This window comes from Ammospiza caudacuta, chromosome 2 (assembly GCF_027887145.1).
Source record: "Ammospiza caudacuta isolate bAmmCau1 chromosome 2, bAmmCau1.pri, whole genome shotgun sequence".
Classification (NCBI taxonomy): Eukaryota; Metazoa; Chordata; class Aves; order Passeriformes; family Passerellidae; genus Ammospiza; species Ammospiza caudacuta.
The window spans coordinates 105,626,546-105,642,036 of NC_080594.1; the positions used below are offsets into that span (position 1 = coordinate 105,626,546).

The 15,491-nt window shown below is 38.0% G+C and overlaps 1 protein-coding gene across 2 annotated transcripts in view; it reads right to left on the reverse strand.

The window, feature by feature from the left end:
* Positions 1–15,491, reverse strand: part of SH3KBP1 (SH3 domain containing kinase binding protein 1) — a 213,979-nt gene that overhangs the window by 66,958 nt on the left and 131,530 nt on the right. The gene's annotated exons all lie outside the window — the stretch shown is intronic.

The window sequence follows — 15,491 nt, forward strand, 5'->3', positions numbered from 1 at the left end:
ACAAAGTCAGGTAAATGAGGTCATGGTACAATCTGAACAGTCTCAGTTTCTTTCATTTATATATTTTGTGTCAACTGCAGTCCCTGTAACAGCAGAGAACAACACAAAAGAAACAGAACACGAAGTGGACAATAAACAAATTGAGTTTTTCTCACCTGAAGATACTGTGGTTGTTCCTACAACCATTGAGCTCTGACCAGAAAGAGAAAAGTAGACCTGTGACCAAGTTACTTCCTTCAGGATATTTTAACATTATATTTCAGGGTTTTCTATTGTGGCCGAAAACTGATTTGTATATTTACTTTCATTATTCAGATCTAGTGTATCTAGAATATTTCATCTGAAAATTCGAATTGAATTGTCATATGTGCACAGGTAGGTCAATGCAGAAGGTTCTGTTTCACTTTGCACCAAAGTAGCATCCTTATCCTTTGAGGCTTCTTTAACAATACAGGCTTCTTGAAGCAATAGCTTATTTACTCAGGAATAAGGAAAAAAGAATTTACTCAGTATCATTATTTATTTTGAAAAGTGTATTGAGGTCTTTATCCTAAATAAAATTATTTGGAAACTGCTGCTTGGAATACAACTCTATGAAGATACTGTTAAAGAATACATCAGACATTAAAGAATTCATAAAAAGGGGCAGTATGAGCTAGAAATATGAAGCTTAACATAGTTTGTCAGTTTGAATAGTGAATACAACAATGTGCACTGGTGCTTTGCACAAGGGAGGAAAAGGCAGTTATGTATCTTTTGAACTTTTAGATTTTCAGAAAACCTCAATGACCGGGTCAGAGGAAAAAAGTGTCATGTTTCTCTGACCACAATACTTCCTCCTAACATTCACCTAAGTATATTTAGATGTGGCTTATATGCATGTGAATTTTCTAATATATAGGTTTATATGCAAATCCACGGCCACTATTCATGAGAGTATAAAAGCTGTAGCCTTCAATGTGTTTTACACTCCATTTTTTAACTGAGAACATTTGTTCACAAAGAAGCAGAAATGGTTATTAGAGTCTTCTAGCTCTGAATTAACAGGAGCATAAATCATCTTCTCACTGACTATGTATAATGCTGGTGTCGTAAAGGAAAAGCCATATTAATTCTTTTTTTTCTAATATGCTTAAGGAGTGTCATCTAGTGCTCTATCCATCCTATCTGTTCTGCCTTAAAATCTGAAAAAGAGAAAAAATATAAAAACCCCAAAGACTTTCAGATGTCAAAATGCTCTCACTCTGTCAGAAACAAAATAAATGTCCAAGATTTCATTTTTTCCCTTGCTACCAACATTCAGCTCCACCTAAAGCCCTTTCTGTGACAGCATGATCAAATATTGCTATCCTGAGGTTTCCCAAAAGGACAGAGTTAACACTTTTCTGAAGGGTCACCACATGGGACTTCAAAGAGGGTAATGGGAATTTTAAGAAACATTTATAAAGAAAACAAAAGTTCTTGAAGAAAAGGGAACCAAACACCTGTCTAAACATTTGATTGCTTCAGTCTTCTACAGTAGCTTCTTGCTCTGTAACTACTTTCTTCACAGCTTTGCTTTGCTAGAAAGACTATCCATGTGCATGTACAATTATTTGCGTTTTTTGACACCAGCCAGTTAGGTACATCTGCCCAATGCACTCCCAGTCAATATGGGGAGACTCAGTTGCCAAAACTGCACACGTTTCTACTGCCAGCTCACAGCCTGGTGCAGGTGAACTCCCCTTGGCTCAGCAGGGGAGGAAACAAAGACTGGGAACCTTCAGATAAGGGTGCCCAGTCCCTGAGAGCCTGAGGCTGGGAGATAAGAGCAGTTAATGGCCTGCCCAGGTAGACAAGGAGAAAGAATCCAGTGAGATATTGCAAGACCCCAGACAATGATTCACCCTTGGACCAAGAGGGGCAGGCGGGGCACGTGAACATCTTGCGCACAAACTGGGAGGGTGTAAAGGCCCAGGGATTTCTTTGTTCAGGGTCCCTCTCCAGAGGCACCCAGCTTGAGCTTAAAAATAAACCAACTCTGCCTCAAACCCAGGGTTCAAACTCCTCTTTAGTAGCTCTTGCCTTTAAATCATACAGAAGTTGAAACATGAACATCACTCAGCTCTAAATACCAGATGATGCTTCCCTAAAGAACGGTCCCCCTAACCACCACCATCTAAGCATCAGATGTAGCACAACTCAGAGGACTTTTTAGTGGGATGTTTGGTAAATACTCCACAGAATGCAGACAACAAAGCAATTAAAGTATTTTAAGCTTCATATTACAATTTCTTTTCACATAGACAAACTATACTTTCTTCCATCCGACAAAGGCACATTTTCACACTTTGTCCATATTCCAGCAGATTAAAAGGCAGTTTTTTCCAACTGATATCTATTTTAGATGACACTTGGACTTGAATGAACAGAGGTCTTCTGATTTACATCATATCTTTGTAAAGAAATAAGTCCTTTTTCTAATTTTGAAAAAGATTTTACCTGTGAAAGGCTTTACCCTTCTGCAGTAAGATTGAAAGCCCCTGTATTTAGATGCTGTGAAAGGCATATGAACTTCCAGCATCTTAATTCTCTCTGTCTAGACAAAATCAACAATCTCTAAATAAAAGATGATCCTCCAAATAAGCATCCTGTTGTTTCAAAGCAAAAGACCAAAGCCTTCATCCCACTGGAGCTCTTTGGAAATGAACACAATTTCAGCCATCAGCATGACTCTTACCACAATTAACAAGTTTGGACAAAGCAACCAAGTCAAGAGTGAAGGAGTGGAGGCCCCATAAATGCTCATGTACATCAGTCCACTGGGAACTGGCCACAACACCATCAGTGCTTTAGAGGAAAGCAATATTCAAGTAGTCAACAAGAATATGCTGCTTGAATATTAAAGGCTTTTAGAATTAGCATGCATATGCAGAAAAACTAAAGGTATTTGGGGGAAAAGGGCTTTCTAGTGTTCAATTCAGGTGTTACTTCTTGATTACAAAGAAAGAAAAAGAAAGAAAAGACAAGGTGTGTATAAAAATAGCATGTCTGTCTAAATCCTGCTACAATACCCATCACAGAGAATGGTGAACAGGTTGTGATTACATTACACCATCCTTAGCTCACTTGGTGCCCTAGAAATACAGCACTGATTGTCAGAGCATCTTACAATTACTGCATCTGTCATCCACTGTCACAGCCCTGGAATCCAAGCAGACAAGCAAGCAAGTAAACAAAGCAAAGGAAACAGAACTGAGGTCCCCAGACAAGGGAAATTTTAGAAAAAACCATGATTTTTCTGGGTTTTTTTTTTCTGATTCATCACTGATGTTTATTCTTCTTATATGATTCTTTCTTACAGTTGACAAGAAGCAAAACAAGTTTTACTCGTTGGTTAAAATGCTTAAACTACATCAAGCCTAAGTATAAATTTTTGAATGCTTAAGGAATAGTTGTATTTTATTTTGATTAAAAGGCAGTCTATAGTTTTCAAAATAACTGTAACTTCTGAAATATTTAGTAAAAGAAGTTGCTGGTGTTTTACTTAACTACATCAAAAAGTATTTGAAAATCACATGAGGGGAAGTCCTTGAAAATCACCTGCTGGACAGAGAAGAAATTATTTATATGTTTGTGGCAGAATAAAGGGAAAATGACAAGCCTGTACTACTTTTGGCATAGCACTGTGAAGGATTACATACAGAAGAAAAGGGAAGGAGAAAGGAAGGGCAGGATCATTTAATCAGTATATGCTGACACTCCCTAGTGGCTCAGAGTCTGTTACTCCAAAACTAAAGATGAGACTAAGTTCTTTGATAGATTTTCCAGGTGTGTATTTTCTTTAGGAGAAGGCATGACGTCCTGCAATTAAACTTGCTTTATTGCTTTTATCTTGTATGAATCAAATTTTACCTACTGAATATGCTACTCACAATTGCTTATTATTTTAGTGATTATTTAGCATGCTTTCTTACTTAACCACTGAAAAACTAAGTAATCTTAAAATTTAGGGTTTCATACTACCCTTTGCTCTGTTGTGACTACATGAGCCTCACAGTTTACATGTAATCTGGTTATACTTCTTAGTACAATGACATTCAGCTGGTTTTGTCAAGATTTAGTGTTCTGATGTAGTTATTCAAGATTGACTTAACTTCATTCAAGCATCAGCTGTGAGCCAAATGCCAGACCCTGCAGGCTTCCCTTTTGTCACTGGAGGTAAAACAGTCCCTTTAGCATGTAATTCATCTTTGGGATAAAGAAATCTCCTGTCCTAATAATGCTTTTTAGTCTTCAGACTATGAAGAAAGACTGCTGGTTGTCAAAAGCAACACCACAGACACCTAAATTCAATCACCAGAATCCCATGATAGTTGCTATTTTTAAATATCTGTTGTGTGATCCATGCATGTTACCTGCCAGGACAACAGCCAGGTAATCTTTCTAAGGATCTGTCCTTATCTATCTGGATCTATATATCTACAGATTAGCAATAAAGCTATAAATCCAGCTACCTAATAACTAAATAATAAGACAATGATGTTGCAGCATATAGTGTTGTCCAATTCACAGCAATGTTCATTAAAATACACAAATTTTAAAAGTTCCTGGTTCTGGCTCCTGAAGAAGATTCAAACTGTAACCTCACTGCACATTCAAAACTAAAATTGAGAATAGGAAGAGTTTACTGTTCATCCTTTAAAAAAAGGTATTAACTTGGATAAGTAACTTATTAAAAGACAGAAAACAAAGAGTTTCATCATGGTGATCAGTAGAGCTGTTCAGGGATCTAGATCAAGGCTCTTGTTTCCCACACCTTCCCAGATGACCCACCAAAGGGAAAAGACAGAAACTAAATTCAGGTAGAAATAAAATGACACATTTGCAGGAAAAGTGCTATTTTAATAGAGAAATGACAGGCTTTGAAACCCATACTTGTTAATACTTTGGAAAGCAATAAAGAGCAATGAGAAGCTATAAAAATGCTGCATAAATTCATCCAACACCTTGGCCATTGTGTGCAGTTCTCAGCTCCTTTTGCCCTCACACACAAACCCCCTGAGTTCTCAAAGGGACTGAAAAAGACAGAAAGTCCCCAAGAATGATCAAACATACGGAACAGATCTCTCATTCTGAGAAAAAAAGATACAGGTGACACAAGTCTATAAAAATCAGGGGAGAAGGTAGACGGGGAGGAGTCACTCATTAACTCTTGCAGTAATAAAAATTAAGGACTCACTCTTCTCTTCCAGTAATTAAAATTAAGGGCTATCAGATGAAATTAGCAGGTGCCATATTCAAAACAAACAGAGGGAGGTAACTCCTTCCCACAGTGTGTGCTCCAGCAGACTGGAACTCTTTCACAGGAGCTACAGGTGCTAAAATGTCACATGCAATGAAAATGTGACTACTTGATTTGCCAAGGAACAAAGATCCTTTATGGTTATTAATACAAATTTCAAAATTATTAGAGGCTGTTAAGACTCCCCACAGGAATTTCTTTGTGCAACATTTCCAACATCATCCCCAGGCCTGCAGTATTGACCTCTCGAGGAGGCACAATGAGATTCCAGACACAGTTCTGATCTGCACTACAGATTTCCCAAGATCCTCCAGTTTCCAAGAATTATTATCCTTTAACATAGGGAAATGGAATATTGAATACAGGACTCTTCAGAAAGTAAATTCAAATAAAGCAAAGTGATATAAAACCAAAGTGAGGGAAAACTTAAGGGAAACTTGAAAGGATTATTCTAACTCCTATCTCCCACCCAAATATTATCAGACACACTAAGTTCTTCAGTTAAAAAGAAAGCAAAATCATAGGGAGAACAAAATTATATGGAGGAAATAATTAGAAAAGCCTTCAAAATTATACAGTCCTCTGATAAGACGCTACAGAAATTTCCAATGGAAAATTTTTAAAACTAAGAAATGTTTTATGTGTGTAAGTCTACTTTCCTGGGCCATCTTTCGTAGTTGCCACAGAAATGGAAAACTCACTATGAATCTAAAAGATTATAAAAATCAAATACTGGATTGACAGTCAGCTATTGCAATGAAAAAGACAAATCCACAGTACAGAAATGTATATTTACATTTCCTGTTTAGCCACCTCAAGCATGCTATGACCTGTAATGTGGATTATGTCCATCACAACCCCAGTAAGCGAAACCTTGTACAACTTACCACCCTCCTGAATAAACTGATTTATTTCCAGTCAAGCTGTCTGGAAGGGCTTTGACTGTTACCAGCTTTTGCTGAGAAACCACTAGAGATTTAAGACATCTTGAGATGCAAAATATTTCAGAGTGTGAATACAAACTGTTCTCTCAGTGATGAAATTGATGTTTATGCTGAACTGTATCGTCCACATTCATGTAATTTATATTTCTACATTTAGAGGAGTCTCAAAGCTTCATAGTGGAGAAGACTTCTAATTAGAGAGGCTGCTGCACAGACTCCTAACTTCCCATTTGCAATGACAAAACATCTCTTCAGCAATTTCTGAGCTACTTAAATGGAAAATTGATTCTGTTCCTGTTTCCAGCTGTTGAGCTCCATTTAGAAATGACCTGAGCCAGCACCAAATGTCTCATCCAAGCACTAAAACTACCAGGTATTTAGGAAGCCATCAGTCTTCAAACCACAGATGAAGAATATCTTCATTAGCATTATGCAACTCACCAGAGAAATCTGTGCTATCTGAAATAACATTCAAAGAAATAGGTAGGTAAACCATGCAATGCAAAGTTTTTGGTTTAACCTCTTGGATGGAAAAGGGAGTAGAAACAAAACCATGAACAGTGAAACATCACTCCCAGTAAAACTCCGGATAGCTTGGAGTGCAAATTTTGCTTTTTGCAGTGTAGTCCACAGTTAAATCTGTTCTACTAACGGGTAAGTTTAGTCTCTAAAACTGTTGTAACTTCATATTTTGACAAGCTCTTAAAATATGAAATTGTGGGCAGGGAGGGGACTGAAGAGGCTTTTTTCCTTCCAACATGCTTGATGTGTTGGACAGGAGAGAAACCTATATACCTTAACTTGCATACATTAGATCGTCAGTATTTCTGTAAAATTTGGACTCCTGGCATTTGATGCTGTCAAGCTGTCAGTTTCAAACCATTAATGAACTAAAAATCTGCCTTGCTAAAAGGTTAATGGTGAGAAAGTGAACAGAAGAGTTTAGATTAGATAGATGCTGCTGAAACAATTGGAGCGAGACATATTAGAACCACTGATGAGTAAAACCACTTAAGTAAATGAAATAAAAGGCAAGCACAGAATGAAGCCCACACAGCATGCTCCCAGCTGCCTGATCTCAAAGCTCTGGAAGCGTGCACATCACAATGAGCACGGTGAACAAGCTCATTTTCTGCTTTCCTCAGGCTGCAGATTTGTAATGCTAGAAGGTGCTTTTGTAGCAAAAGTATTTTTTTTAAGCAGAAAGCCTTCTTTCTTCCCTGGTTTATTTTTCATTCTCCTTTTTTACTTTCCTTCACATAAATGTAAAGGAATTATGTCCCCTTGCTCTCTTTGTCATGAATTTTACAATTTGCAGGTTGCCATTCACAATTAATTTCTATCTCTTCTAGGAAAAATACTGTAGTCAGTCTGCAGTCAGTGAATGAAATTCCTTCCTGCTCTCCCAAGAGAACCATGCCTGTCTAGATTACAGCGCTGGTACCTTGCATGATCCAGACTGCACCATCCAGCCTAGAAACATGGTTAGAAAACCTCCCTCTTTTACAACAATTATTGAACCTTACAACTGCTACATGAATCTCCACTTCCTTTTCCAGCAGTAAGGGAAGCAGTGCAGCTACTTCCATCTCTGAGAAGAATAACAAAATCTATGAAAACAGTAAGCAGGGAATGTCTCTTCTTTAATATCATCCTCTTCAAAGTGGCAACAATATTTCTTAGCTCCTTTGTGAAAGTTATGATGTCAACAAACTGACAAGTAGCTGTTCAATGACATTTTTCAAATTCAATTATAATAAACAAAAGAACAAACCCATATTGTCATGCAGATTATCCCAGATTTAGTGCTGACAACAAATATTTATTCCATTTTGGAATAATACTTCTTCTTTTCTCCTCAGATTAATTTTAATTTTTTTTAGATTTGGGGTTTTCCCCTTCACCTTACATCACTTAAATCAAAAGTTACTGAGGAAGAATAGGGAGATATTTTTATTTTAAACACTTACAGGGAAGACTGCAGAGCGACAAGTGACTCAAAACACAAATGGAAAATGACCTTCACCATGTGTTCCAGCTTTTCTTTCCAGCATGTGCTCTAGGTACAGAGGCTGCTGCAGAGGGAAGCATCAGCTGTGCAGGTGGAGGGCTCTGCTCGTTGTGTGGCCAGTGCATGGCCAGGAGCCACCAGGAGCCCCAGCCTGGCCCCTGGTCACTGCTGCAGCAGGACCTCCCCTCTCCCTCTCCTTGGCTTCTATTGGGAAGCTTTTATAAAGCCCTTAGCCAGCTAACTGTAATAATATGAGCTCACATCTCCAGTATTTAAGGACTATTTTAGAAACACAGAATGCCAAGAACCTCCTATAGAAACACACACAAAGCATTAAAAAGGCTTCTCAGAGACTGGCCTACAGATTTTTTTATCTTACCAAGTGCCTGGCTCATCTATGATCCTTTCACACTACTTTCCTCCTTCCTCTTTTCTATATTTAAGGCAGAAAACAAGAAAGACACATGGCACATTTTAGGAGAAAAGGCAACTCAAAAAACTTGTTCCTTTATTTCTGCACACAGCTTACTGACTTTTGCTGTGAAAAGCCAAAGTTGAGGGAAATTTATACTAAGAGCTCCCAAAGTATCTGCAAATAATCAAACAGTTTATTTGGTATCTCTCCATTCAGCTTTCTATAAAATTTTACAAGCAACAGTTGATTTTAGTTCCTTTTTTTCTTGGAGAGAAAAAAGAATCATTTCCATGTAGGTTTTATTACCACAATATAATTTTCTAAAACACTCCTTCATATCCATTTTCCTCACTTGGACAAATGGCACCTCACACAGAAGAGGAATTAGTGAAGCTCTTCCTCTTTTTTCTGACAAGAAGTACAGTTTTGTTGGTGTCTTTAGGAAGGAAAAAACACAGGGTGGGGGGTGGTGAATTCTCACTTACTAAGCAAACATTTGAAAGAGCAACACATCCTAAAGACTTTAAAACTAGTCTTGCTTAACTCTAAACTTGCATTATTCTTTAGAGTAAGAAAATTGAAACCACATCATATAGAAATAGAAAACACGTGTGCAAGTTTAATGGCCAAACAGGCAGAGAGGAAAAAATGCAAGCTAAATAGAGCCAGGAGAGAATATGGTTTTCACACAAAAGTAACCCCCTATTCTAATATGGACCTCCACAGCAGGAATGGATTTCAGGATCCTCAGCACTCTTTTTCCTTCTTTTATTTTACCTAGCCAGCATCTCCGAAGTGTGCAGAAGAGCCAGAGAACCCTGCACATGAAACCTGCGCTATGCAGAGCATATTTTACGATACATATTTAAACAGCCACAGAAAGAAAACCCCAGCTAATTGTAAAATAAATACCTCCTCTCCCATTGTGAAGCCAAGCTGCCTCTCAGCAGCTGGAGGTGTCCAAGAGGAGCCCTGGAGTCCTGGCCCTGCCCTGCATGAGCTCAGCCCAGCGGAGCCCAGCCCTGACACTGACTCACAGGCAGGGCCATCCCCAGGAAACAAAAGTTCCACTTGTTTGTTTCACAGGAAACCTGGACCTTTTCCTACCCCTGCTCACTCACAGCAAGAAGTTTCCTCTCCTTTCCAGCTTAGACTTTCCTGGCTTCTTGAGACCACCAGCTAAGGAAAGCAAGGATGTGAGTGACAATTTACAGAACTTTTGTGAACGGCCCAGGCAGTAAATTTTGCAAATAACTCTATTGGCAAATGAGCTTATGACAAATTCTGAATGTACAGGTCTTTCTGTTGGGGTTGGGGAAAAAGGCTGACATTTCATGTAACTTATGTCTTTGTTTTGTGTTTTGTTTTTAAAGAAAAATGTTCAAGAAACTGAAATATCATTAACATGATGCACTGTTCCATTAAAATCTTATAAATTCTTAATGCTGCCTCCCTAAAAACATTCAACTTTAAAATGTTTGAATAAGGTCAAGGGAGGGAAAGACACAGATGATTTGGAAGAAATTAAAGATTTATATTTAAGCAAGCCACAAGATACTATACACTCTCATTTCCATTTGACTATTAAAAAATAATCCTCAACTAGGAAAAATATAAAGAAAGAAAACATTTCAGAAAAATTCCACAAGCTAGTAAAGCTAAATAGACAACAAAAGATGAGGGCATAGATTTCACTTTAAAGGTTATATTCAGTTTGGTTTACATTCATCAACCTTTTTATTTATGTAATTTTCAAAGTGGTGTAAGTAAATTTCAAGGCAGGTAATTTTTTTTTTTGTATAACTATTTCTTCAATTTTCAAAAGGTAATGTGTTTTAAGATTATCAGAAGTTATTTCATTATAATTGCTTTATAATCTTGTCAAAGTTATTAAATGCAACAAGTCAGATATAGTAATTAAAAATCAGAAATACCATCCAACAAAATCCAAATGGAGCAAGAAAGAAAAATACATTTTACTGAGAACCACCAGGATGGTTTATAAAAATGTTATCCCTAAAGTCTTCATTACACTAATTAAAATCTTTTCAGATCGATGTATATAAATTAATTTTGCTTAGGTAGATTTTATTGCTATTAATGAACATATCATATTGATTCAGGAACCAGTCCTCTTAAACTCATCAGACAGTAACTAAGCTAGCTTGCATGTCAGTACTGTCACCTTCTGAAGCATTTTCTCTGTACTGTTGAAACACGAGACAAAAGTTCCTAGAAATTCAGTTTACAGCTCCATCAAGTATCTGTGGAACTCAGAAAATCAGCTTTATTGTAAGCTACGTAAGCAAAGCATTTTGGGGTTTTTAGCAATTCTTCTTTTAGGATGCCATTGGGGTAAAAGGCCTGGTAATGGTATAACTGAAATTCAGAGATTTACAGTGACTTGCAAGCTAATGATCACCAGCTGGGTCCAGAGCAACTTAAAACATATAGACTTTTATTGCCATCCTATTATGAAATAAAATTGCATTAGCTTAAACCTACACATCCTGTTTTTCTGGCTGGAGCATCCTAAGATTTCCTAATCAAAACCTTGACTGAAATAACAGAGTTTTCCTTCCCACAGAGCACTCCTCCAGGAGAACTCAGTCTGGCAGAAGCCCAGTGCTGTGCCCCAGGAGAACAGATCAGACCTTCCACGTTGCTTTTAGGAATAACTTGTACTATCAATATTTCTTACACTACTCTGCTTCTATTTTAAGATGTTCCTCGAGCAGCTTGAGTCAGAAACAGTTGAAAATACTTTCATGCATATGTTTGGTGTGTTTCTTTCACACTGACAAATTTTTCCTGAATAAAGTCTAACTGTATACATGTAAAGTCTTGTGGCATGGACAACTAACTTGCAATTATTTAGAATCAAATAGCTGCTTTAATTTATAAAAAAAAAGCCTAATAAAACCTCACAGGCAGCACAAACCACTGTGTGAGTAACACACATCCTTTGTGTGTTACACACCTTTCTGGCAATCCTTTGCCAAAAACCAGTAGTGCAGGCTGATGTGTAAGCTGAACCATGTCATTGGTACCTGGACAGCTCTGTTCAGACAGCTTGAACATTTTAGAACCCAAAGTGGCAGAACATGAAAGCACAGAAAGGAAGGAAGCATACAGGAGATCAGGAGTCACCCTTCACTCATATTTCACAGTTCAGTGACTCAGCAGAGAGTCACTGCCAGCTGAAGTTAGCAAATTTATACCTCTCTTTAAACCTAATCTTGCATTTCCCATTCTATTCCCTTAGTACTAGGTCCTGCTTTGAGTCTGCCTCCCTAAAATAGGACAAGCTGCTTTTCAACTCTCCCCTGTCAATCTTAATTCCCCTACCCCTCCTTCTTATTCCTCCAGAATAGGGTAGTAAATTATTTAAACTATTTATTTATAATGTCCAGGCTGCCTCATGAACATCAGCCACCATTTGCAAACCTGTACTATTTTTTCACATAATGAAAGAAAAACACAAATCATGTTTCCACAAGGAACAGGAAGTTACACCAGCAAAGGAGAGGGACCCTGCTGCAGGCAGCCCTGCTCTCATGACAGCTGCAGAAGGGGTCAGGGTCCTTCTTCCCCTGCAGCTTTCCTCACAAGATGGCACCAGAATAAATGCTCAGGACAGGGATGCCAGACTGTAGCAGACAGAAGCTTCAAAGCAGAACATGGGTGTGGCTTGAACAGATGAGTGCCTCCTCTGTTCCTACACGGAATCCGACAAACTGCTGATGCTGCCACGTCTGCTGCTGCCACTGCTGGTGGCTGTCTCTGAAGAAAGGGGTGCCAGAAACCTGTGCTTTCAAGTGCAAAGTGCTGCACACACACTTGGAGCTCCCACTGTGTGCTCTCTGCCTCAGCAGGTGCTTTCCAGTGTTGCTAGTCAGCACCAGGTGGTTTTGCTTGCATCCGTTTTTAATCTCAGGATTTTGAGCACTGACTCCAACATTTCTGTTAGGGGAGAAGCACTTCCAAAGGCATGGGAGAGGCAGAGCAAGTGGCAGTGAGCTGTGAGAAACACAGGAGTCTCCAACTTGTGTCTCTCAAGGACTTCTCTTTAAATGACAACTGAAAATTAAGGGTAAAAACGTTTTCTGCAAGCAGGCAGGCAGGCAGGAACTGTCAGAACAGGTGTGCAAAGACAGACTCTCAGCACACTTTCTGGGTTCCCTGCTTGCTGGCTCAAAATAGAAACTCAGACCTTGCAGGCATTCAGTCTCAGAGTTTACAAATTTTTATCTTATTACAAAGGACAGGTAGACTTAATAATTGACAAGAGCTTCTAGCCCTTCTAGCCCTTGTGTCTACTTCCATTAGTTCTTCTCCATTTCTCCTATCCAAAACATACTGAATATATAAAAAAATAAAAACTTCTGTAGGAATTCAGTGCTTTGCAGTAAGGATCCCTAAACAGCAGTTAACTAGATCTTACAAGCTGCTGACTCTAGAGCCATGAAAGCTTCCCCCCCTTTATATTAAATCATTACAGAGTCTGCAATACTCCCTGGGCTGATGGCTGAGTATATAATTTACACTAAGTTGTGGCAAACAGTACTGTGATCTCATCAAAGGATGTTCATGAAATCTAGCTCTAATCTAATCCACCATGGCTAGCCAACAATAAAAGTTTTGCCTGAAGAAAGTTACAAATACATCTCAAGTGGAAAATGTAAGAAATACTCTCAGCAGTATCTTCTGAAGAAAGTAGTTTTCAGAAAGATAAAAATAGCTTTTTAAGACATTTTATATTAATCTATCATGGTCTTCAGCATTTCCAAGCTGAAGCCTCAACTCACAAATCAACCCAATACAGTTAACTCAGACTAAGAAATGTATTGGTTGAATTAATTTTCCTGTACTTGTAGAGGTTTATTCTTAGATACAGGAGAGGAAAAAATGATAGCTTGTTAGAACAATGGAAGCACATACAGATTATATTGGAAGGAAGTCCAACCTAGCAACAGAAGCTTTAGATAAGCTACTAAAAAATGAAAAAGGAAAAAAATAAGTAAGCATAAGCACCTGTTTAAATGTGTTTAAGCTGAGGTGAGACATGTGAGACAGGCATTTCTATTTGACCATAAATATTGTGCTGTTTCAAGAGTGTTACCCTGAATTTTCTCAGGACACACAGCCTGTCTGTCTTCATACCATATTTCTTCTAAAAACTCATCTGTTGGTGAGTTTGACTATGACTGCACGTGACCATGACTTCAGTCATGTCCACCATTGTAAATCAGTTCAGTTACATTTGTCAGTAATGGAAATTTGTCAGAGCCAAGCCTCAGGAATCTGATTCTGCTGACACACTGCCAGTGGTCAACTTGTCAGCACCAACAGGCCATGAAATGGACTACAAAGCATAATAAGTATTTGATTCTACTACTTCTCTAAAAGACCAGAGCTCTGATAGTGCTGCTCAAACAAATCTCGCACAACTGCATCATTAACTTCCCTAGGATAATCTGCCTCTGTGATTTTAGAACAAATAACAGCTAAGCAATGAATTCTACACACCAATAAAACCAATGGGGTTTCACACAATTCCTCAGTTTTGCTTTTTATTGAGAGTTTATTGATCACCTTAGAAGGCAAGGGTGATTTTACCCCACATTGTTGCCATTGATCAAACACTTGAAGCACATTAAACTGCCTGGTGATTTACAGGAGACCCTAATGGCATCTGCTTCTGCTCAGATGGCAGCAAACCTTTCTGCCTTCATGCTCCTGCCAATATTTGTGTAAAAGCCTTTTTAACACCCCAGTAATTCTGTGTGAAATATGATCTAAGCTTATGATTCATAAAATTGAAAACATATTAGAACACAAAGTGATAACACCAACAAAATAAGACCCTGCTGATTCTTCTGTAAATGGGACTGACATTTTACATGAGAAATATCATGTTATAAATAATCCCACATTATAAAATCCTCACAGTAGCCTACTGATGCTTTTTAAAAAACAACTGTTGTTAGGAAATATTTTAAATCAAAAAAGTTAAAATTATCATTACATCAATAATGTTTCATCAATAACTGTATAAGGAAGAAGCAACAGAAAGAGTTTTAGGGTCTCCAGACTTCAGAAAGCTTTAAAAAATTTTAAAAGGGGGAATAGAAGAAAGCATTTTTACTCCTTCTTCAGAAGTTTACAAATTATTGAAAAACTAAGGGTACTTGCAAATGATAAATACACATAACAGGGCAAAGATCCTGTTAAATCTACATTGCTTGAGAAAAATATGCATGACTTGGAACTCTTCATGCATTGCTACACTTTGAACCAGTATGCAGAACTCTCAGGCTGAATTGGACCTTGCTAATGATGGCCAATTTAATTCAGGATTCTCTTACACTGAGCATTAAATGGTAAACAAGATGGCAATGACAAGGGAGGAATTTCTTGCAGTGGGGAAATAAGTGTTTAGGGAGGTTGATGGTCTGCAATCCTGACAGATATCCTGTCTCTGCCTCATGTTTTGGTGCTGGCAGCAAGCAAAGATCCCAGTGCTGAAGCCTCTGAATGGCACCTCTCAAAGGTTAACCTGAACCTAGACAGGAAAAAAGCATCAACAGGAAAGAGGTGTTGCCTTAAGTTATCTACACATTGCAAACACAAGAGATGGATTGTGTTTACAAAATGAAGCCATTATTTTCTACTAACTATGGCAATTTTAGGAGAATCTGAAGACATAGGAAGGAAGGCCTGTGTTACAAGTTTCCTGAAAATTGCAAATCCCATTTTTGGCTGGGTAAAAAACATGTTAGTTGTTTGTGCAAAACAAAGGTAAGACTTCACATAATTATAAAGTGGAGTAAGATT